This window comes from Suricata suricatta, chromosome 9, assembly GCF_006229205.1.
Source record: "Suricata suricatta isolate VVHF042 chromosome 9, meerkat_22Aug2017_6uvM2_HiC, whole genome shotgun sequence".
In the NCBI taxonomy this organism is placed as follows: domain Eukaryota; kingdom Metazoa; phylum Chordata; class Mammalia; order Carnivora; family Herpestidae; genus Suricata; species Suricata suricatta.
This window is the reverse complement of record NC_043708.1, coordinates 19,975,330-19,997,229: the sequence shown is the minus strand read 5'-3', so window position 1 is coordinate 19,997,229 and position 21,900 is coordinate 19,975,330. Positions and strand designations below refer to the sequence as shown.

General features: G+C 40.0%; 1 long non-coding RNA gene across 1 annotated transcript; it reads left to right on the top strand.

The window, feature by feature from the left end:
• Positions 1–13,606: 13,606 nt before the first annotated feature.
• LOC115302946 lies at positions 13,607–20,662 on the top strand. Its single transcript, XR_003913735.1, has 2 exons — positions 13,607–13,690; positions 20,488–20,662. It is a non-coding gene; the product is annotated as an uncharacterized LOC115302946 (long non-coding RNA).
• Positions 20,663–21,900: the final 1,238 nt, after the last annotated feature.

Genomic DNA, 21,900 nt, shown 5'->3' with positions numbered 1-21,900 from the left:
ATCTCAACTCAGAGAAGATGGTGGTAGATCACACCACAGCGCCAAGGTTTAGGGTGAATGGTCTTACAATAAGGAATGCAAAATGAATCCTGAAAGTTGAAAGGCTTTTATCAGGCCATCATTTTTTTTTTTTTGTGAGGTTACTTTATAAGGATTTGGTGTCCAGAGAGAGATGGACAGTAACAACTCAGATTTCTATTTGACCATTATCACAATTTAAGAAAATGGCTGGATGAAATTTTATCAGTTACAAGATATATTGGGGATAGTAGACCTCCAAGTATGGCCGTTGAGTAGTGTGCAGAATTTACGTCAGGAGGGCCATGGGAGCATCCTTAAAGGCATTCAGTAGTCCTTCGCTGGAGAAGCTGAGACTGAGGGACAATTAAGAGTCCTGTGGTGGGCCATATCTGAAGACACATGCCGGACATATTGAAGTGTGGACAGCAGAGAAGACAAACGATGTCTAAGGTGTGACCCCAAGATCCAAAGTCCTGAAACAACACTCGAGTTGTGGCTGCTGGTTTATGTTCGAGCCGCTTCTTACACAAGCCACTCTATGTAGCATCTCGCAGGGTATGAAATGTGCCTCCCCCAAATATGCCCCTTTGGCATAAGGATTATTTTGATTTGAAGGCAATGAAGCAACGAAAGCAGGAAGAGCTCTTAGCTCTTTCCCATCTGCCTAAAAGTATAGGGCATGCATTTCCCTTTGTGGAGTTGTTCCCCAACAATCCTTTCCCACACCAGGAGAAGAATAACCCTTGTCGCTAGAGATAGAAAGTAGGCACTGAGGTAAGTCAGCATAAACACATTTTTACTACAATAACACTTATCTTTCATTAGTTTCCCCCAATATATTTACCTTCTCAAAATTAGTGCCCCTAGAACACTAAACCTCTTTTCCTTTGTTGTATCACTTTGTTAAAATGATATACAAACGCCAAGATCTAACTGATACTTTAGGTCTTCAGTTCTTTTCTATGAGGACCTCCATGCATATAAAAATTAAAATATTAACATCAAATAAAATTTGTATGCCTTTTCTCCTGTTAATCTGTCATTCATCAAATTTACAGGCTCCATTTATGGAACCTAAGAGGATATAATAAAGATTGTTTTTTTCCCCCTTTCCTGCAGATACTATCTCAAATTTCTCTCTCTCTCTCTCTCAATTTCTCTATGTCCTTCTAACTTGCCTAAGCCATTGGTCAGATTTTTTTTATCTTGTACTTTTATCATCTTATCAGGAAGCACACAACTCCAATTTATGCTTATTTACTTATAAATAATATACCAGTAGTGCTACACTAGTATTCCTGTGCATTATAAAATACACATAAAAATAGAAATGTTCAATAAAACATAGCAGTATTCTGATATTCTTAACTCCCCAGGGGATCTTCAACTCCTCATTTTACTTTGGAGAACCTGTTCTAAGGTGAGCTTCAAGAGCCAGAGTGAACTTTCTGAGATGCAAATATAATTCTACCACTCACCTGTTTAAGACAGAGATGGCTTGGGGCGCCTGGGTTGTTCACTCCGTTATAAGCGTCTGACTTTGGCTCAGGTCATGATCTCATGGTTTGGGTTTGTGGATTCGAGCCTGGCGTCATGCTCTATGCTGGCAGCTCAGAGCCTGGAGCCTGTTTCAGATTCTGTGTCTCCCTCTCTCTCCGCCCTTCCCCCAGTCGTGCTCTGTTTCTCTCTGTCTCAAAATAAATAAACATTAAGAAAAATTAAAAAAAAAAGGACAGAGATGACTTTCCTCTGCATTGGGAATGAAATGCTGTTCCCAGAGCCTGTGCAGCCCTCCTACCCTGTTGCAGTCTGACCAGTCTCTCCAGCCAGTCCTCTGCTCCTGTGGCCCTGGCTCATTAGGGTCCCGCCATCTTGGTTTCCATCTCAGTCTCACACCTGTCACGGTTTTCATGTAAGTTAGTTTGAAGGCTCTTCTGTTCCTCACACAAGTAATTTCTGCTCATTCTTTGAATCTTTTCTTTATGACACTTCTAAGAAAACCTCCCTGCCTCCAGCTCTTTCTTCTCACACCAATCCAAATTAGTTCCCATCTCATTCTTAAGTTTTCCTTCATCGCACTTTTTACAATGAATAATTATGCATACTTGTGACATTGCTTGATAACTATTTCTATTTCTGCCAATAACTTCGGTGTGCCCTGGAACTGTACTTTTTTTTTTTTTTTTTAACAGTTTATCTTGGTGCCTGGCACGATATTTAACACATAGTAAGCACATGATACAATTTTGATAGTTGAACAAATGATAGTGACTGTATTTTCTAAACCAAACACCATGGCATGTCTCGGGGGTGGGGGTGGGGAGGGTTTGGAATAGAGACTCTTCTGTAAAATTCAGCATATAGGACTGGCAAATTTCCTCTTTTTTCTTGTCAACTGCATATCAAGTGAGTTTTGTAGCTGTTGTGATATGAATATCAGATAGAGATTATATCCAAAGAATGAACATATTGCAGAATGCCGTAGGAGACTGCTTCCCCTTCTCAACGAGCCTATCACTTAGTCGATTGTAATGCTGCCATTTTTGGCAAAAAGCTGCTGATGCTACAAGTCCAGATCTCACTTCTATTCAGTTATCTTGATTAGGCAGTAACCCAGTATTCCTAAATTATTCACAAGTCTCAGGCATTGCTGAGGACTAGCAACTGTCAAATATGGTAATTGTCAGCCAGGCAGGAGGAAGGACCTGATTTAAATGTATGCATTTAAATGAACAGGAAAAGCAGAACTGGAAAAGTGATCCCATCCCTTCCTTAAGTGCCGGGACAATTAAATGCCTAATGGATCTCCCACAGGGGGCCTGTGCCAGATGCTCCTCCTCCCCCTCAAACAGAAAGGGAAATGCCTTTTCCAGTGTAGTCCAGGGCAGAGGGGCTGACATTGACTGAGGGCCTACAGTGTTTGACCAGTGCTAACCTGAACAAACATATGTGATGGGAACATATTTTGAAATATAAATTGGGACTTTTTTTCCTTTTTAAATTACCTTCTGTGATAGTCAAGCCCAGACAGCTGTATACTGTTTTGAGGGGAAGAGGGAGACCAGGATACAGTCAGAGCATTCGGTCAAAGACACTTAGCTAGCTATTTACTTATTTCTTCAATAAATAATTAGCATAACTCCTAAGTTGTACTAGGAGTTCTGGGGATACAATGTGACCAAAACATTGTCCTTACCTTGTGAAGCTTACATTCTGCTTGGATAGATAGATACTAAGCAGAAACTAAAAGGTAATCAATACAACCGCTGTAACAATGATAGTATTAATAATAAAGTCAGGCTAAAAAGACAGAACATGAAGTGAGAATATGTAGGTGCCACATTCAATACATGTCATTTTAAATAGTATTGCCAGATTTAGCACATAAAAATACAAGATGCTTCTACTCTTGAAATCAATATCACACTATATGTTAACAGACTAGAATTTAAACAAAAATTTGAAGAAAAAAAACCCCCCAAGATGCCCAGTATGTAAATACAAGAGCCATACTTAAACTAAAATGCTATTCATTGTTAATCTGAGATTCAGATGAATTTAACTGAATATCTTCTGTTTTATCTTGCAACTTGACACTTGAATTGTATCTTGAATAATGTGAAGAATCTGGCTACAGGAAGCCCTAGAGAAGGGAGCTGGCAGGCAGGGAATTCACCCTAAATTAAAATGCCCTAAATTAGGAACAAGGAGGCGAGACTGAGGACGAGGATGAGAAGTTGTCCAGACCAGACTTGTGTAGGGCCTGTGAGTCATGGTATGGATTATGGATCTTATTTTAGTGTGATGGAAAATCACTAAAAAAGTCATCAGGGAAGAAGAATGACATTATCTGCTTTTTGTTTTAAAGATATTACTTTGTCTTCAGGGTTGGACACAGCCAGGAGGTAAGAGAGGAAGTAGATACAAAGGAGAAAATAATTCTTCTATCCACCTTAGGTTCATTGGCCAGAGCCCTGAAATTTGGGTTGACAAAAGACAGACTAACAAGAGAACAAATGGAAGTTTATTGTGTGCGTTGTACATACACATGAGAATAATACTCAGTGACTAATAACTCAGAGGAGTGATCAGAAACTGGGCTTACATGGCACCCTAACAACAATAACAAAATACGTTTGTAGAGAAGTGACACAGACAAAGGAAAGTGTCTTTGAGCCTCTACGGCAAATTGTGGGAAGGAAGGTAAATATAAAGGAGAAACTGATAAAACATAAGGGTTGTTTTAGCAAGATTGGTTTTGTAGCTTATTCTGGTCCCCCTTTGGGTTAAGAGTCTAGAGTTGTCCCTGGTGATTCAGAATCATCCTTCCCTTCCTGGTAGGTAGGGAAGAGGCAGAAAATTTTCTTAAATTTCTGCACCCCTTTACAAAAAAACCAACGGAGGAGGTTATTATAATAGAACTGGCATGGATGGTGGGGTGGGCCTGGTGCAGGTGATGAGAAATACTTAGATTTGGTATATATTTTAGAAGTAGAGGGGCACCTGGGTGGCTCAGTCGGTTAAGTGTCTGGTTTTGGCTCAGGTCATGATCTCACAGTTTGTGGGCTTGAGCCTGGCGTCGGTCTCTGTGCTGACAACTAACTCAGAACCTGGAGCCTGTCTTCCGATCTTGTGCCTCCCTCTTCTCACACTGTCTCTTTCTCTCTCTCTCTCTCTCAAAAATAAATAAAACATTAAAAAAAGGAAGTAAAGCCAATATGATAATCAGAGGATTGCATGTGGGGTGGTGGGAAGAGAAGAATCCAGAAACATTCCAAAGTTTTTTGGCCTAAGCAATCATTTCAAAAGTTGCTAACATCAGCAAGAACACAAAATTTTCATCCAAATTTCTCTAGAGTTCTTCCACTTTGGCATCAGATAAAAGATAGGCTGGAGAAGAAATGTGGAGAGACAGGGAAGAATGGTCATTTGAAATGGAAAAATCTTAAGACTGATGGATTATTCTGTGTCTGGAAACATGTCCAGGGAGCTATGCGGAATCGGAGTCACATTTGTCCTTGTTGTGGCTTTCTGATCAAAACTATGGAGTGATAACAGGGAGCAAGGTGTTTGCTAGATTCCGAGACTTGGGTTCTGGACTTCATGCAACCCACCTCACATGAACACCTATGACATCCATGGGGCACTCAGAATGATCCCCTTTCCTTCCTCCTGAATATTTTAGAAGGCTGCAATGACAGTGTAAAGGTAAAGCTGCCATAGATGTGGTAGTCAGGTTAAAGACCTCAAAGTTGCTCAGACCCTACTCCTCAGAACCTGTGAATACGTCATGTTATATGGCAAAGGGGAAATCAGGTTGCAGATGGAATTAAAGTTGCTAGTAAACCGATGTTCACATAAAATTTTTCTGGGTTACCTAGGTGATTCAGTATAATCACAAGGATCCTTTAAATGTGGGAAAGGCAGATGGGTCAGTACTAGAGTGATCTGATGGGGAAAGACTTGACCCACTATTTCTGGCTTTGGAGATGAAAGGAGGCCGAGAGCCACGGAATGCAACACTCCCTAGGAGCTGAAAAAGATGAGAAGACAGATTTTCCCTGAAGGGGTCCAGGAAAGAAAGAGGCCCCACTGACACATAATTTTAGGCCAGTCAGACCCTTTCCAGACTCCAGGCCTCCATTACTGTAAGATACTAAATCTGTGTTGTTTTAGGCCATTAAGTTTGTGGTAATTTGTTATAGCAGCCATGGAAAATTAATACGCTGACCAATGCAGAAGTGGATAAAACCAGCTGCATGTCTTCCATTGAGGAGAGAATGACGGAACACGTTTGTCCTCTTGTGTACAGGCAAGTCTTCAAATTTGCTCTGGCAGAGGGAACTGAAAATGAGACAATTATCCATGATTGAGAGGAACATGTAGAATGTCATGTTTCTTCCAATTTTCCAAGTCCTGACCTCCGTTACCAGCTGCTGTAGACTAAATGGGAACCCCCAAAACTCAAACGTTAAAATCCTAACCTCCATTTTGATTAGGAAGTGGGGTTTGGGGGAGGTAATTAGGACATACGGGCAGAATCATGTATGGGATTAGTGTCCTTATAAAAGAGACTCCAGAGAGCTCTCTTGTCCCTTCCACCCCGTCTGTGAAGTAGGAAGCAGGCTCTCACCAGACACTGAATCTGACCACACTTTGGTCTTGGAGCTCCCAGTCTTCAGAATTGCGAGAAACAAATTTCTGTTGTTTATACACCACCCAGTTTATGATATTTGGTTATAGCTACCAGATTCGCTAAGACAGTAGCTCAACTTTCCAGAAGGAATTGGAAATTTGGGGGGTTTGTTCTGTTCTACGTAGAACAACGACTTTTCTGTGATTTCTACCCCTAGACTGCAAGCTCTTTCAAAGGCACTTGTGGGGAGAAGCACTGGGTGTTATATGGAAACCAATTTGACAATAAACTATTATTAAAATTTTTTTAAATAAAAATAAATAAACATTTAAAAAAAGTGCAACCTATGTCTATACAGCAGTCTTAGCCTAGCCCTTAGCAAATGGTTGTTGACCGAATAGAGAAATAAATGAATAAAAAAATGAACGAATGAATGAATGAATGCATCCCTTTCCTTTCAATTTTGACAAATGAGAATGGCAGGCCAGTGTGCATATCAACAGCTGGGTGTTGGAGAATCACCAGTTAAGCCTGAATTCATGCAAGTTATTTTGCAAAGCTTGGTTTGACAGATCCATTTGTTATGCAAGGTCATATTGTTGTAATTGTTGTCCCTTAGCATAAATATGGACCAGGGACCAAGCATTAAAATGCAGTAAGTTCTTGGCATTTAATCTCTTCCTTCCTTGCTTGGCCTGATCTCTGACAAGCCAGCTGAGAACCAGCCTGAGTAGCCGCCTGCAGCCCCTCCAGACTGCTGTAAGAATGACAGCTTTGGCTCACAAACGGGAGCAGGGCAACATGAGGGGTGACCCAGCCCGTCGGCAGGGGGTATTGGAACTTCGTTGGCTTGGAGGATGGGGACAGAGGGCGAGGCAGGGCAGAATGGGAGAACAGTAGGAGAACTGTGAGAAGTCGTGGGTTGCTTCAGGTTAAATCTGAGATGCATTTGTTTCGTGATTGTTTGCTCTACTGGATGCTTTGTGCCAGGCGTCCTGCAAAATACCCGGAGGGAGGGAGGCCACAATGAATAATCACAGCTGACATTTACTTCCTTTTTATTGTGTGTTGGGCACCCGTGCAAGGGAGTTAAAAAGCAGTATCTCATTTAATCCTCCAAACAATGCTCAGTGCAGAACAATCATCACACTCACTGAAGTGATGAGGAAAATTACGCTTGGTGACAGTAACTTGCCCGAGGGCACCCGGTAAGTGGCAGAGCCGGATACTCAAACTGTGGTCTGAATCAAAAGCCTATTCTCCTAATGACTGCACATATTGTCCTGGCCTTTAGTCATTGAATCTGACACTAGAATTGCCGTACTTATTCTAGTAGGGGGAAATAAGACACGCAAATACAGAGGTTATAATATGAGACCAGATGGGATAAATGCCACAGGAAAGGAGTGGGCTCAGCATTTTGGAACACAGAACTGCTGGGAGTGCAATTCAGGCAGAATTGAAGGAACAAGAATAAGCAAGTAACAGCAGCAGTCATTTAGTGTTGACTATGGGTCAAGGGCTTTACCTTCATTTACAAACTATTTACTGAGCACCTACTATGCACCTGACTCCCTTCTAAGTACTTGGGATCTATTAAAAAATAGAACAGAGAGATTCCTCTGCCTTCTTGGATCTTGTGTTGTAGCAGAGGGAGAAACAGTAAAGAATAAATTACATATATATTGTTTATATGCACACACGTGTTCACACCGCACACACACATACACATTTTTAAATGTCAGATGGCATTAAATGTAACAGAAAAAGAAAAAGTGGAAGAGGGCAAAAGGTATTTTAAATGGGGTAACTGTGAAATAGGATGTTCTGAAATATCTCATGAATCCTCCCGACATTTTTGAGGCACGTACTGTGTTTCTGCCCCTTTTTCTGATGGTGAAAGAGGCTTTGGGAGGTTAACTGGTTTGCTCAAAAAAATAATGACGCTGGGGGTGGGAGGGTTCCGGGGTGACTCAGTCAGTTAAGCATCAGATTTCAGCTCAGTCATGATCTCATGATTCTCAAGTTTGAGCTCCACATCAACTCTATGCTGACAGTTTGGAGCTTGCTTGGGGATTCTCTGTCTCCCTCTCTCTGCCTCTTCCCCGCTCTCTTTCTCTCAAAAATAACCAAATAAACATTAAAAAATAAAAGAAGAAAGTAAAGAAACTGAGATACCAGGTTGGCTTGTGGACTTCAGATTCTGTCCCCTCAATGTCTATGCTAGTCTCACTCTCCAGAAGGCTTTGAAAATGTTCTTCTTCCAGAGACTACAGGTTAGCAGTTACGGCTGTCTTGTTCCACTTGATCTTCCCAGGACCTGCCGAACTGGGAGACACTGAGACTCCTTTCTCCTGGGCCCATTTCAGCCTCAGCTCTGGAATGTCCAGCAAAAACATCAAAAATCTCAGCACCTTCAGTGCCTATCCTCTGGCCACCAGAAGTACCTCTAGCACAAAAGAGTCACATCTGCACAGCCTCAGGGCTTTAGCATTTATTTCTCCCATTTTTCTCCACCTCTTGTCATGTCTCCTGAACCATGTCTGTACTTATTAGTTTCTTTGGAAACTTGGCTGTGGGCCAGAAGAGGCCAGTGCAGAGCCCAGCTTTTGAATCTGGGCTATTGCTCTCCAGTCTGAGAATTAAAAACCCCTTCCTGTCCTCTCCTTCATAATGGCCCTGAGTCCCATAACTTGGAGCCACTGGAAACCAGCTCCTAATGAGGTGGAAAGAAAATGGATTGAAGATCTTCAATTTGTGTCACTTTCTGCTTTTCTGGAAAGCCTTGTCTTTGAGGACCCTACCTGGTCTGGTTTCTGAGATCCCTTCTAGTGTTGTAATTAGTCTTTAGTGTGTAAGTGGGTACTTTTGTTGGGTCTTATAAGCTGCCCAGGGCTAGCCTAGGGCAAGATTGTTAAGTAGTTAATATTTTGACTCATTTGTCAAACACAGTATTTTGTCATTCACTTCTCAGTACCCAGTGAGGTAAGTACCATGCTAAAACCCCCATTTTACAGATGACAAAACTGAGGTGCATTGAAGTAAAGTTGTTCAAGGCTAAATTACTAGAGAGTAGTAGGACTGGATTAGAAATGGAGTGCTGTCATAGCTCATATATTTATAAAATAATCTTTAGATGCTGGGGACATGTCTAGATTAGAGATCTCTGATTTCAGGAAATGTATAGTCTCTTGAGGAGATAGGCAAGTAAACTGAAAATATCAACAAGGGACCATTTCTTATAAGTTGATAGAATGCAAGTGAAATATGGGGAGAGAGCGTCCTAGTTGTCCCAGTAATTAAGGACATCTGTTCTCCACAAATAATGGGACTTGTTCCAAGAGTGTTGACTATGGCAAAATCTTTGAAGTTTTGATGATGACCCTCCATTAGAGGTCCTCCCCACATACTCATGAATGGAATGGACTGACTATTGTAGAGATGTTGTTTGCTAATAATTGAGGAACCCACCCCACCACGTCTGTTTTCACTTCATGGGCAGATATGTTCACCGAGGAGCCTTCCTTATCACCTTTGAAATCTGTGGAATTCAGGTAAGTCTATGATATAATAATGTTGATGATGTTGAGGCTGTCTCCTCAGGACTTCCTAGAGGATCACGTTGGAACATGCCCAAATGAGGTATAGCCAGTCTTACCCGTTAATATTTTGCCCTCAACTTTAACATGTGTTACTGAATAAGAAGCTATTCCAAAATGTGATGGTTTAAGCAACAACCTTTTTATTATCTATCTTGATTTTCTGGGACAGGAATTTAATAGGACTCGGTTGGGCCATTGTTCCGCCTGGCAGAGACTCTGTTCACTGGGTCATACACACCTGGTGACTGGACTAGTGTAGAGGCTTTGCTCACATACCTGGCATCTTAGAGGGACATCTGGAAGGCATCTCCTTCTTCATGTAGGCTCAGGACTTCTCCGTGTGGTCTCCCCAGCAGGTAGCCGGAGTGCATACATGATGCCTCAGCCTCCTAGGGAGACCATAGTTAAAGCTGGCAGCTCTCCTGAGGCTAAGCTTGGAGCTGACACAGCGTCACTTCTACCATCCTCCATTGGTTCAAGCAGCCAGGCCAGATCCAAGGAAAATGGACTTTCCACCTCTGAATGGGAGGGATGTTGAAGGCTATTTTTCATCTGCTGCTCTTTCTAGTTAACTTGGCCTTGTATTTGCATAAAAGATTCAATGTATTTCTTTTTGTTGTTGTTTTTTATTACATATTTTAATTTTAGAAAGAGAGAGGGCAGGAGAAGGACAGAGAGAGATAGGGAGAGAAAGAACCCCAAGCAGGCTTCACACTCAGCACAGAGCCCAACATGGGGCTCAATCTCATGACCCTGGGATCATGACCTGAGCTGAAATCAAGTTGGACGCTGAGCCACCCAGGTACCTTTTTAAAAAAGTTTTTACTTAAATTCCTGTTAGTTAACATACAGTGTAATATTAGTTTCAGGTGTACAATATTGTGATTCAACACTTCCATACATCACCCAATGTTCATCTCAATAAGGGAAGTCCTTAATCCCCATCACCTGTTTAACCCATATTCCCACCTACTTCCCCTCTGTTAACCGTCTGTTTTTTATAGTTCAGAGTGTTTCTTGGCTTGTCTCTCTTTCATTTTCCCTTTGCTCACTTGTTTTGTTTCTTAAATTCCATACAGAGAGAAATCATATGGTATTTGTCTTTCCCTGATTGACTTATTTCACTTAGCATAATACTCTCTAGCTCCACCCATATTATTGCAAATAGCAAGATTTCATTCCTTTTCATAGCTGAGCAATATTCCATTACATATGTATATGATATCTCACAATTTCTTTAAAAATTTTTTTTAACGTTTATTTAACATTGAGAGGCAGAGAGAGATAGAGCATGATCATGGGAGGGCCAGAGAGAAGGGGAGACACAGAATCTGAAGCAGGCTCCAGGCTCTGAGCTCTCAGCACAGAGTCCGATGTGGGGCTCAAACTCACAAACTGTGAGATCATGACCTGAGCAGACACTCAACTGACTGAAGCCACACAGGCACCCCTCCCATAACTTCTTTATCCATATATCTGTTGATGGGCACTTGGGCTGTTTCTATAATTTGGCTATTGTAGATACTGCTGCTCTAAGCATTGGAGTGCATGTATTCCTTTGAATTAGTACTTTTGATTTTTAAATACCTGGTAGTGTGATTGCTGGATTGTATGGGAGTTCTATTTTTAGCTTTTTGAAAGGAACATTCATACTGTTTTCCAGAGTGGCTGTACCAGTTTGCATTCCCACCAACGATTCATTTTATCATTCATATCATCCCACCCCTTTCTCCATATCCTGGTCAACTCCTGTTGTTTCATATGTTGTTGATTTTAGCCTTTCTGACAGGTGGAAAGTGATATTTCATTGTAGTTTTGATTTGCATTTCCTTGATGATGAATGATGTTGAGTATCTTTTCATACATCCGTTGGCCACTTGTATATCTTCTTTCAAGAAATGTTTTACTCATGTCTTCTGCACATTTTTAATTGAATTACTCATTTTTAGAGGGTTGAGTTTTATAAGTTTTTTAAATATTTTGGATACTAATGCTTTATCAAATATGTCATTTGCAACCCTCTTCTCCATTTTGTAGGTTGCCTTTTAGCTTCATTGATTGTTTCTTTCAGCATGAAGAAGCTTTTTATTTTAATGTAGTCCCAATATTTATTTTTGGTTTTGTCTTCCTTGCCTTAGGAGACAAATCTAGAAAGAAGTTGCTATGGCCAATGTCAAAGAAGTTACTATCTGTGTTCTCTTCCAGGATTTTTTTGGTTTCAGTTCTCATATTCAGACCTCATATTCAGGTCTTTAAGGATTTAATATGTTTCTAATAAAATATTGTCTTGTCTCTGAAAACTGTTTAAAGCTGAGATGCTGCAGCCTATAGTAAATATTTGGTGTTTAAATAAGACAACTAGACTTTCTCAGGGCAAGGACTGTACAGTGATTGCCTTTTAATATACACATGTAAATTGTGAATTTCCTGATAAAATTGTGAAAAGAAATGGGAATATTTAGATCTTCTATGCATTTGTGGTAGAGGAAGTCAATGGTTTCACAGCCTATTGCTAAAGATCAGGAGGGGAAGGAGGCCGGTTTGGGAATCATTTTGGGTTGTTAAAGGAAAACTGTGAAAAGATGCTCAAAGAGAACATGGGTTACATTCATTCCAACAAGAGGAGCTGTGGAAAGATTCCTGAGAAGGGCAAAGAAACCAAAGGTTGACAAAATAGGATCTCAGAGGTGGGACCAGGTAGATGACAACTTCAAGAACAGTTCCCAGGCACATTGTAGCAGGTGCTCAGTAATGGTTTATTTAATGGCAACAACAACAAAAAAATTAGTGAAGAAGTGACTGTAGTGGAGATGGCCTAGGTCAGGGACCTCAGAGACAGCAGACCTGGGATTTAAGGACCTCTTAGACTATTTGGGAAGAATTAAATGAATGATTTGGGTAAACTAAGAATGTTTGCTTAACACATGGTAGATATTCAAAAACCATTAGTTTCTTTCCTTGTTTTTCCTTCAAAAGATAAAAAAGACAAAAGCTTTGCTTTGGCTATAAGAGTAAGTGGAAGGTAAGAGGAAGATTAAAGGATAATTTTGCTTTGTGAGTTAAAATTTAGAGCAGACCTGTCCAATAGTGCTTACAGCAACGATGGGAATGGAATGTTCTACATGTGCACGGTTCAATATGGGAGACGCCGACCACATCAGCTATTGAGCCCTGGAAATATGTTAGTGTGACTGCAGAAGTAAATTTTAAATTTTGCTTAATTTTACTTACTTTTAATGAAAGTTTAATGGTCCCTATGGCTGGAGGTTAGTGTATGGGACAGAAGGATTTACTTAATGCTTATGTAAAGCGGAGTCTATAATACAAGATGGTACTCATTAACATCAGGCGTGTAACATTGGTACCTTGAAATTCTTTCACATTCTAGCAAAACTCAATTTTTTATTCTGTTACATTAAGCAGATAGGAGAACAACGTTATGTTTATGGCTAATCGGGAGTGAATGTAGAGGCCTAAAAATAAGCACAAAAAACCATGATTGAAGGAGGGGTAGTAATTTAGGGACCAGCTGGTTGCTCTAGACAAGCAAAGATCCTGGAGTATGTCAGTAACTATTTATCAGAATGGCATAGTTTGGTTTAGCAGAGAAGTTCAGAGCACTTGCCTGACAGCAAATTGAGTGAATTAAGTGTTATTTATATTCACCTGGCATAATTTGTTATTAGACTTTTTCTGATGGCAGTTATAGAACTGGGGCAGTTAAACCGTGTTCTCCTGGGCACTGGCACTACTGCCAAGAGGAAAACTTCCATCTTCCAAAGCCTCAATCAGCCAGTTTCTCATCTGCATCCCATAAATCATCAGGAAGGAACAAGCTCATTATCTCAGCACTGGGGACAAAAGTCTTTTACATGACACTGAACTTCTGACTGCGGCAAAACATGGCAGCTTGCCACTATATCCTTAACAGGTGTGTTGGCCCCTTTAACAGAAGTGTGGGTCAGAAGTGTGTGGCTGTGGCCTGAAACTTCTACTATGTTATGTATTGTAACTTGCAGTGGGCCTATGTCCAAAGGTAATTGGCTCTAGCAGTCTGTAGGGGTCAAATGTTTGTAGTCTAAATAGGTTTGGGGAAAGAGAAGTGAGTCTGCCTCTAAAACATCCCTTGTTAGAGGCTAGGCACTAGGGAAACTTCTCTGCTCTACTTTGGGAAGGTGTTTCTACTTCTACTCCAATACATCTACTCCAAAGAGGTGGGTAGAAGCTCCCAGGTACAGGCTGTTAAGTTTTCTTATACCTCCACCTTGCAGTTCCTTTTCTATCTAATGGGACTGGTTAGGTTCTGGAACCTTCCAAATTACAAAATCTTTTATTCCTGTGTCATATAGAATTTTCTATGATTATTAGTAGGATCATCTTTTCAGGAGGGTCTCAACTTTCATCTCCCTTTCTAAGGACAGAAATACTATGAGTATGACATAGAAGGTGTTCCAGATGTGGGCATTCTCTTGTTTCCTGTTCAAGAATGGTAAGAATGAAAGAGGGCATATTCTATAATAGGTATGGCAAACCTTTCCTGTAACAGGTCAGATAATAAATGTTTGGCTTTTGAGCCATGTGATCTCTGCTGTTACTACTCAAGTTGGTGGCAAAAGCAAAGACAATGTGTAAAAGAATGAGTGTGGCTGCATCCCCATAACCTTCATTTATGGTCACTGAAATTGGAATTTTGTGTGATTTTCACTTGGGATGGAATTCTTCTTCCTTTTGTGTTTTTCAACTATTTAGAAATGTAACAGCCATGCTTTGTTCACAGGCTGTTAAAGAGACAACAAAACACAAGTTGGTAGACCAGCTTTGGCCTGTAGGCTATAGTCTGCTGACTCCCATTCTTCAAGATGCACACATAAGTAACTAGAGTGTAAATATAAAAATTGCTATAGATACTGCTGGATCCAGCCTTTTATTTAAAAAAAATTTTTAAAATGTTTTTTATTTATTTTTGAGAGACAGAGAGAGACAGTGTGAGCAGGGGAGGGTCAGAGAGAGAGGGAGATACAGAATCTGAAGCAGGCTCCAGGCTTTGAGCTAGCTGTCAGCACAGAGCCTGGCTTGGGGCTCGAACCCACAAACCATGAGATCATGACCTGAGCTGAAGCCAGACGCTTAACCAACTGAACCACCCAGGTGCCCCTGGATCCAGCCTTTTAGAGTTGTGAGACGATTTATGTTTGCATCTCTATATATAGAATTCAAAACCACACCTTATTTATAATGAACATCTTTGTAAGTGGATATTTTAAAAATAGTAAAAGAAAAACAAAGCATGTTGTTATAGTACAGTAGAAAGATAATTAATCAAAGTTTTGGGAGTCTTGGATTTTCCACTTAGTTCTGACATTAAGCAAGGGCTTATCACATTGAATTTGCTCTTGTGTTAAATGGGAATAATACTGGCTGTCCTACTCTCCTTGGCTGTTGTGAAATCCAAATGAGCGTATGCTTCTAAAAATTCCTGGAAAAAAGATCAAGTGCTACATGTGTGTAGCACTTTGCCAGGAGTATCCCCAAAGTTCTCGGGCTGGTACAATATATAATTTTTCTCGACGGTTGTATGGAAGAAAATATTTTCATATAAATGGATAGATATAGATGGATACTTTTGTACTCATGTCATGATGATCTGAAGAGAGAAATGATCTACCCTGAATATTTTATCTTTTAGTGGCACTAGCAATCTTGCCTTATGTGAATCTTTTAAAACTATGCTACAAACTGCTATTGCAATCAAGGCATTAGATTTTCTTGAATTTATCCCAACAGAAAATGGCCAAAGGGGATGAATGATGCACAGGACATATAGGTTGAGGATTGAATCAACGGAGGACAAAAGTCTCCGTACTGCCTAATAGTGAAAGGCTACTGGTTGACAAGACAGGAAAGACACCTTTCTTAACTTTCTGCTGTTAAGAGAGATATTAGCAATAAATGATGTGTGTGTGTGTATGTGTGTGTGTGTGTGTGTGTATCTGTGTGTCTGTGTGTGCAAATGAAAGGACATATACAATACGCTATAATAGGGGAATAATTTCAAGGGTAACAAGTGTTCATCTTAAAATCATCCAGTGATTTAATTTTAGTTTAATCGATTTTGTAAAAGACTTGTTTTTTTGGCTGGCAAGAAATAATTCAATGAAAGACTAAAAAACATTATGAAAAGGGTAAATTTTTGTTTGTGTTTCTTAGAATATGAAATCACTTGTCGCCCAAATAGAGTCTTAATTAAAATAGATGAGAAACCAGGGAAGCAGAGGAGAAAGACATTTAAACATATTTGTCTTGCATAAGATTTTTCATGTTTTCTTCATAAAAATTGAATTTCTCTTCTGGGCTTTGCAGTATAGTTTGTATAATTATTTTGGAGAAATGAGAAATGTGAGAAGGAAAATGGGGTATTTTAGGACTAACCCCAAATAGATGCTACATCTGGCTGATTTCAGTTAACTCTCTAAACACTACTATAATGGTGTAGATATCATGAATTATGATGATATAAAGTTTTATATTTCCCACTTCTGACGTACATTTTCACAGTGCTGGTGTATCTGGCCACTTGTCCTTACCTTCTTTGCTGTATATATATTCACATAATCCTTATACTTTTTCATTCTTCCATATTTTTAATATTATTATACTCTTGTTAATAACATGACTAGCATTTTCTGATTTGGATGCATGTCTGTGACATTGGCAGTCATGCTCAAGAAATTTGACTTTGGGTGAGACCAGCCTAACATTTCTCTGTGTAATGAGAGGGCCGTTAGTAACGGGTCAACACTAACAAAAGCGGTTCTCATTAGGTATATACCACAGAGTCTTGATATAGTTGTTGCTAGGTCCAGCTTTCCTTAGGGGAGACCATAACACACAGATATCAGATTCAAAATTTCAGAGCGTAGAACTTAGAGGGACTATAAAACCTAATGAGGCCAAATATGAGTTCAGAAACTTCTGTCCTCTCTGCCATCTTGTTATATCAGAAACCCGCTGAAGGAACAATTAAACCATACAGAAGGAACACAATATGTTAAATTCTAAGTTCTTAGGCATTTGGAAAATTAGAACCAAACTTAACCTCAAGGAGTTTTGTGTACTCTTAGATATTTTTGTAGGTCCTGGATTCATACTCTTTTAAGGTCAATGTGCTATGGAGAGGCACCAACACCCAGGGAATAGGAACTAAGCTCTGGAGTCAGACTTATCTGGTTTTAATTTTGTTTGTTCTCTCTGCTAGCTGAGCAATACTGAGCAAGCTACTATGTAGCCTCTGAACCTCAGCTTTACCCTTTTTAAAATGAAGATTAAATATTATATCTTTCTGGAAAAATTCAATGAAGTAAATCATATGTAGTACTGAATATGCATAAAGTGCTTAGTTCAGTTCTTGGCCCATAAGAAGCCCTCAATAAATTTTCAAAGAACAGCATACAGTCCTTCCAGGGGAAGTACAATATACATAAATACATACATACATATGAGTTATTGTGTTTCTGTGTTATTGTATGAGTTAAGGTGTCTTTCTGGAGACAGAAGTCCTAGCCCCAGGAATGATTTCAGGAATAGCAGATAAATGTATATCATTAAGGGCCCCGAGAATAGATGAACTCAACTGGAAGTGTATTATAAATTCCAAGGAGTGAAAGATCACTGGGGAATGGAGTGGTCTAAAAAGGTTTCTTGAAGGTGGTATTTGATCTGGGTCTTGCAGAATTTGATAGACAGGTGGACAGGTAAGAGAGGGGGAGGACCTTGAGGTAGGGCATTTTAGGTGATTAAAGTGGAAGCCATGCCCTAAAGATGTCTAGCTGATGTGAAAGGGTCCCTGCTTTCAGACCTTGGGCTGGTGACAGTCATTACAGGGCTTTCAAAGATCAGTCCAAAGATGGAAAAACTGGCTCCTTTTCAAGTATTATGCATCTGAGATCCAAATTCATGAGCCTTGAGTTTGAACCTAAGTTCAGCCATTGACTAATTGTGTGACATTGAGCAAGATTCTTACCCCTTGGTGTTTTAACTTACTCATCTGTAAAGTGGGGGCAGTCATACCTCTTCAGAGGACAGTTTTGAGTTAAATTTGGTGTTATAAATGGAAATGCTTTGCTTGACACTTTGTAAATAACTAGGTCCTCAGTTAATGATAATATTTCAAGTGTTCCCCCCCCCCCCCCGCCACTGTCCCTATCTCCTCGTTTAAGTACTGATTGTTTGGGAAAACATATTTGAAAAGATTTAGTGTTTACTTCATTTGTTCTTCAAAGACAATAGCCTTATGTTTTTGGAAGACTTTGGCATTTAGAGCCAAATTTATATGAATTCATATCATCTCACTTTATCCTCAGAACAGTTTCACAAAGCAGACAGAGAATTTCAGAGGAGATCCATCAGTGTATAGGGGTTGGCTCTTTAAGGGACAAGAGGGTTATGTAGAAAGACACAGGCCTTGCTCGTTTTAGTCCTGGGGGGATTTGACTAATAGCCTGCTTCATGCACCCTGGGCATGCTGGGGGTCTGAGAACAACACTATTCACCCAAACAAAACAGGAGCAGGAGTTTTAGCGTTTTGTACGCTGGAGGGGTCCAAATATGGGTTGTGAAGAACAATGACTTTGATAGGTACTTATTTGATTCCTTAACCAGCCTTTTTAAACTTTAGTCCCTTTAGGCTGTGGCCACATGAAGTTTTACTTAGAAGAGTTTGCAAAATTTTAAAATATATATACCTTACAATCTAGATAATCTGGACTGGAAAAGTACATGCAGAGATATACCATGTATGTAACTGGGCCAATCTCCTTCCCTTTGGGCTGGTGTTTTGCTGAGTGGGGGTAAATGGCAATATAAGTTCAGTACGTGTTTCACCCTCATGAAGACCAGAAGGCGTTTGACACACCTAAGAGAGCAGCCTACATGTGCCTTCAGGGCCGGCGCTGTCCTTGGAGATTGTCTTGGGCCTCCATGCTGATCAGTTCATCTTCTTCCCAGGGTGGGTCTTGACAAGTCATTTGTTCACAGTAGACACCTCCAGAGCTAACCTTCAGCACTTACAACAAAGGCTCTATTCTCTGAAGGAAATACATGCAGAATTTATCTATGCTTATTACAGAGCAAATGTTCTGTTCTAGAAGGCAGGGAACAGTTTCTTTCTCTTCTTGCTCTCCTGCACACAAACTCAGGGGCACCCCCCACCCAACACCCCCTATTGCTTCTGCAAGGAGGGGGGAGCATGTAGAGTTATTTACTTTATTGCATTATTTATATTTTCAGATTTTTCTGAGGATTAATTGCTATTGAAGCCCAGATTTAATTAGCATAAACTTTAGTAACAGCTTAATATAAATTAAATTACAAGCCATTTCTCTTTGAGAAATATTAGGATTTATTAGCAGTCCCCCCAAAACCAATTAGTTTGAACGGATACATTTCAGCATTAAGGGATGGCAGAAGCTTTGTGTGCTATTGTTTGTAATTATACCGGAACACATTCCCTCCCTCCCCTCTCCCTTTTTTGTGTCTATTCTGGTGATTAGCCTGGGTGGGAGATGCCCATTTTTTTCGCCCAAGGCCTTAGGAAAGCAATAATGGTCATCAAGAGAGAAATTGGCTCTATGGAGAGACAAGGGAGGGGAGGGAGGGAGAACCTGAGAATAAGGAAATCATCAGGTCACAGTTCAGGACTTAAAAAAAAAATGTTGATGCAGAAAGAACTGAGCATTTTAAATCCAAGAAGTATGAAATGACTTTCTCATAAATCTCTAAATGGCTAAAGGAAACTGTAGTTTAGTCTTCCTGTTTGTGTCATGGGCTAGGAAAAAGACAGTGCATGCTCTGTGCTGTTGCCAAATTAATCTTCTAGAAGAATAGCTTGATCATATCATTCCCTGCTTAAGAACAGACAGTTACATGAATAGGTATTGGAGTCAGAGAAGTTTGAGTCCCAGTTCTGCCATTTGTCCATTTGACCTTGGGCAATCCAAGGTCAACTGTTGCTTCAGTTCTTCCATGTGTAAAAAGGGATAATGATGGAAGTTACTGTAAGGATTTTATAAATTAACTCAGGCGAGAGGCAGTACTGTGGCACAAAATGCAATCAATTGGTGTTTGCTGTTATTTATAGAGAAGGTACATTTCTCTTGGCACAGCGCGCGTAGGGTCTTTTATCATCCTGTGTCCACCTGTCTTTAAGCAGGATGCCCTGTCACTCTATTCCAGAATGTCTTCGCTATAACTAAACCAGTCCCTTGTATTATAATTTGATGAGTGGCTTACTTCCTCTATTACATGGTAGGAAGAGATGATGTCTTAGTTTCAGAACTCCCAGTGGCCAGAAGAGTCCCTAGAAAATTCAGATGCAGCCCTCATGAAAAGATAAGGTTTGTAAACTCTAATTTTAAGTCCACGTGTTTGTAAATTCACAGTGTTTTGAGAAGCTTGCAGAAAGGACACCAATTTGGACTTGAGTTTTTCTGTATGTAAAATGGAGGAGCTGGATGAGAGGACTCATCAGTAGGGCTCTCTCCAGCTTAGAGATGTTGTGATTTTATTTAATCTGCTTTAACTTCCTTGTTGTCATGTTTCCACGATGTCTAACATCACCAGTATCAAGACTGAAATATTAGCCAAAATCGAGATATTTTCAAATACCCACATGTTTCATATTACATGGAAGCTGATTTTTCATTATCTAACATATTTTTCTGTTTTCAACAGGATGCTTGTCACTGGACAATTCTTTACTGTGAATTTGGCAATGGAATGCCAACCGAAATGAAGCAGATGGTCAGAGGATTTAGATGTAGCTAATTCTTGTATATTTTTGCCTTACATGCCTTTTTGGATGAATATTCCTTACAAGAAAGCAGTAAAGGCAAAGATTTCCAGCTTTTATCAGTTGTCATCGGTGGAGCTACTCTTTCCTTCCGGAAAACCTTGGGAGAGAGTATTGATTCCCAGATAGCATGGCACTCCCTCTTAAATGAGAGATGGGTCATTAGTCATGTAGGCAATAGCGTCACAGAATTACGGGAAGTATTAGTTTCCAAATCTGCTGCTGACCTCATCTCTAGAGGTACGCTGATGAATCAGGTGAGGCCGGTGTTTTCTGGAAACTAGAGTAAATAACTAATGTTGACTAAATTACCTAAATTACTAAATGGGACATTGGATTCCTTGAAGAATTAAATTCATCTCATGTGAATGAGCAATTTCTTTCAACAGGTAATTTATTTAACAGTAAGCTCAGCCAGCATATGGTAATACAGGTCACATCCTATTGAAGGAAAAAAATGCATTTTAAACATCTTTCCAATTTCTCAGCCAGTGGCTTGATTCTTTTACACATCTGAATGCAAAAATACCCTAGTAAACAAGTGCTCTGGTCAACTGCTTGTTGGTGGATGAAACAGTGTTAGTTCCCACATAATTGTTTCATTTTTTTGGTAGAAGTCCTGAATGAATTATTTTAAAAAGTCTTTTTTTGTGTGTGTGCGATTCAGTGCAATCTTTGTTTCTTTTATTTATTTATCTTTTTGTCTTTTAATTTTGAGAGACAGAGACAGAGAGTGAGCGGGGAAGGGGCAGAGAAAGAGGGAGACACAGAATCTGAAACAGGCTTCAGGCTCTGAGCTGTCAGCACAGAGCCTGGCATGGGGCTCGAACACACAGACTGAGATCATGACCTGAGCTGAAGTCAGACACTTAACCAACTGAGCCACCCAGGTGCCCCAGTGCAATCTTTAATCTGAAATAAAGGTAAGGAAGCCAGTTGACACAAAATGTGAATTGTAGGATGAATTTAAAGAAATTGAAGCAAAGCAGTTTTATTTTTTTTTAATTTGTGAGCTGATGTATTTGAAATTAATGGATATCCCTTTCCCTGCCATTTTCTGTTGCCCCAACCCTTCATGCAATTTGAGTTTCAGCCGGAAGATGTAATAAAAGTAGTACCTATCTTTATACTACTTACTGTATGCTAGACCATGTTCTGAGTACTTTACATTTATTAGCCTATGTAATCATAAAAGAAACCTCAACATGAGGTGAAAGTATCGTCTCTATTTTGTAGTTGTAGTACCTGTGCACTCTGTGCACAGAGACATTAATCCACTTGCCCAAGGTCACACA